We start from the raw sequence: 3,906 nt of genomic DNA on the forward strand, positions 1-3,906 counted from the left end.
GTTTCTTTCACAGCGTCGTTATATGGGTGATATTCTCAACTGAGCAGGGATGACGGACTGTAAACCGCTTGCAACTCCGGCTGCTGTCTCACAAACAGTAACCCCGTCGGCTCAACCGTTTGATAATCTGACACAGTATCGCCGCATAGTGGGCGCCCTGTAGTACTTGACGATCACTCGTCCAGATCTCTCCTATGTGGTCAACCGCCTATGTCAATTCATGCATTCTCTGACTACTGACCATTGGGGCCTGCTAAAACGGGTCCTGTGTTACATCAAAGGCACTCTTGGCTACGGGTTACAACTGTCTGCGTCTACTTCGACATCTATTCATGCTTTTTTCGACTCCGATTGGGCAGGCTGCCCGCTAGACAGGAAAAACACCAGTGGATTTGCAGTTTACTTGGGTTCGAATTTGATTTCGTGGCTATCCCAAAAACAGCGGACTGTGGCACGATCGTCGACTGAAGCAGAGTATAAGGCCCTAGGTGATGTCTCCGCTGAGGCCACATGGGTTATCTCGTTACTACGTGAGTTAGGGCTACACACAGGTGAACCGACGACTTTATGGTGTGATAATCTTAGTGCCACATATCTCTGCGCCAATCCGGTCTTTCATGCCCGAACGAAACACGTTGAGATTGATTTCCACTTTGTTCACGACAAGGTGGCATCCTGAGAGTTCGTTGTCAATTTTGTATCCACTAAGGACCAGATTGCAGACGTTTTCACCAAGCTGCTGCGAGGGCCGAAGTTTACCGCACTGCGGGACAAGCTCAATGTGGTTCTGCACCGACTTTGTGCTTGAGGGGGTGTATTAGTGAAGTTGTTATTATTTATGTTATTATTATTATTATTGTTATAACTTTATGTGAATAAGTTAGCCTCATGTGGCTAGCCTAGTATTTAGGAGATTATTATGCTTTCCTATCAGTCTTGTACTCTGTAACTCAATCTCTGAAACAGATTTGATTTTCCCATCTCTCATCACATTCGTGCCCGAAGGTGCTGGCGCACACGAGCTTTAGGCTTGATTCAAGCCTTTTCGACTCAAGCCTTTTTTTTTTTTTTTTTTTTTTTTTTTTTATCTCATTTTGGGATTGGACTCAAGCGTATGTTACACTTTTGATTATATTTTTATGGTATGAAAGAAAGACTAGTAAGGTATGTTATGTTTCTGATTACATTTGTGTCAAATCATCTCATGTCCTAAATCTTGTATTATGTTTTGCAGTATTTTATAATTCAAGTTAAAAGTTGTAGATAGATGTTGTCCTTGCTCAAGTTTGAAATGCTATATATTTTGTGCATCAAATATTCAAGTATATACATATACCATTTTGATGTGCTTTTGATTGATGCACAAGGCTCTGTTTTTCCCCTGCTTAATTGTTAATGATACTTTTTTTTTGCCATTTTTTACCATCAATGTTTTGATATTTTGGTATTTACTAGTGTTTGGTTGCAGAGTACCCTACTATAAGATTTGGTACTTATTGTTATGTTTGCTTTCTTTTGTTATTTTAGTATAAGATTCAAATTCTTAAATAATCATAAAACACATTACTCTCCCCCACCCCCACCCCTAATCCCTACTTTGAACAATGAAATAAAAACATCATTGCCCATGTGTTAAACATGGAATTTTAATATATATACATATATATGTATGTGTCTCGAGGACCCATTTTATTAACAATGTCTCGACCCAAAATGTGTAAAAGAGATCTTGAAAAGTATTAAATTTTCATAAGAAAAATATGCATTCATAGATTCTACATGATTTACCCTTTTCCCTTTTACGCAATAAATCATGAGATATACCAAAATGGTAGAGTGGCAAAGTGATCGAGCATTTCTCATATCCGCAAGAATGCCTTAGCCGACGAGCGAGGATTAGTCCGATTCGTGAATCTTCCCTCCACATTAGCGAAAAGATTATCTCCGATGTTGAGTGGGCCTGAAGTCGAAATTCAAAAGATTTGTAGGACAGGTGTTGACATTGAATTGAAGAAAGAATTTTGACCTCAATCACTACAAGTGATGAAGATTAGTCCAAATTAGCAAGGTTAGAAGAACCTGCCCAAGTCTTGCTGACTGACCAGTCGGAGGAAGTTGAGAGAAGTGTAGGAGATCGAACGTTAACTTCTAAAGGCTATGGAGGAAGTAGCAGAGGGAGGGGAGCTAGTAAAAAGAGTTGAAGATGGCCAGTGCTCTACATAAGAACCAATTGGTGATCTGATCTTCCTAAATTTCAACTGCTAGTAAGGATTGAAGGAGTAACAAGTTATCCACAACAACCTACCAAGAAAAACTTTATCTCTTTTAATTTTGTATAGGTGGACCTCAAGGAGGCGCTCAAGTCCAAGGTTCAAAAAATAGATCAACTCATTCAGGAGAGTGTCAAACTCCGTCAAGATCTTTTGGACCTACACAATACCAAAGCAGAAGAGGCCACTAGAACTCAATCTCAAGGTTTCACTTCCATTGATGCTGAAAGTTAGTTTTTAGTGGTAGTGTAAAAGTGAGTTATCGTCGTTAAAGAGTGGGCCTAAAGGGAGTTGAGTAGTGAGAATGTTAAATACAATAGCATAGTGTGTTTAGAAGCTAACTCCATAGTAGAAGGAGAGATCATGAATATAATGGTTGAACAATGCAACAAAACAAGTAAATGAATTAACACGCAATTGAATAAAAGGGAAGACTTGGACTAAACACTAGTATTGTTAAAGCGGGCCGGCCCGCCCCATCGCAGGCCTAATTTTTTATGGGCTTTTGCAGGCCGAGCCGCCAGGCACACGGGTTGGCGGGCCTGTGAATTGAAACTTTTTTTTTAGTTTGCCCGAGAAATTATTGCTTTCTTTAAAAGAAAAATAAAACACAAATTGACATATTTTGTACACATCTCCTAAACCAACTAATGGATTTAATTAACCCGGCGTGGCTCGAAGTATCAAACCCGATCATGAATATGAATAGTAAATAATTAAGTAGACAAAACGAAGTCGTAAGGTCGTGGAGACCGTATATTATATTATAATAGGCAGGCTATTACAACGATTAATTAGGACAATACTAATAAAAGTAGTGAACGTGTCTTAATTGGACAAATGAGGGGCCTTTTATACAAGCTACGGGCCTCCTAACTGCCCACCAAACTTGGGGGGACGGTTGTCCCCCCCTTTGACCGCGCCCGGTCCGAAGACCGGACAACGCAGCAGAGGTCGGCTGCCGACCTCGTGCTGAGGTGGATAGACGGGGCACGTAGCGCCGCCCCGGGGTCCGTTCTTGCTCCATGCTCTCCGGTCGGTTCGGGTCGACCTATAATATATTCATCACCAACATTAACAGATTTAACACCATATTCACAAATTCATCATCATCTTTATCATCTATCCATCTTCGCCGCCCCCTCATTTAAGTTTAATACATTTCTTCACGGCGGCGTGTGGCAACTTGGAGGTCGTGAAGTCATCCTCACGGGAAAGAAGAAGATGAGGATCTACTCGTTGAGGCGCGGGAAGCGACGACCTGGAGCAGATCAGCAGAGACTAGAGCCGTAGAGCGTGCGATGGCGGCTAGATTTGCAGACCATGCGAGGTATGGCGACTTGGAGTCGGTGGAGGTGGTGATCGGTGGCCATGGAAGTGTTGGAGGCAATGACCGACAGGCTGGAACTCGTGCTTGACTGGTAGTGGATGCATGGAGGCAGTGACTTGGAACTCGAGGTCGTAGTCTAGTAGAGGCTTTGGGCAGTGACTGGAGAAAGAAAGCTTAAAGGAAATAGGTCTAAGGCTTGGTTTAAGATATATTATATATTAAAAACATTTTTTAAAAATGGCCTAGCTCGAGGGTCTTCGCAGGCCAGGCTCGTTAGGCTCGCTCTTTTGCGGGCCATGTTTTTTG

The sequence above is a fragment of the Ipomoea nil genome, unplaced genomic scaffold (assembly GCF_001879475.1).
Source record: "Ipomoea nil cultivar Tokyo-kokei standard unplaced genomic scaffold, Asagao_1.1 scaffold0429, whole genome shotgun sequence".
NCBI lineage: Eukaryota > Viridiplantae > Streptophyta > Magnoliopsida > Solanales > Convolvulaceae > Ipomoea > Ipomoea nil.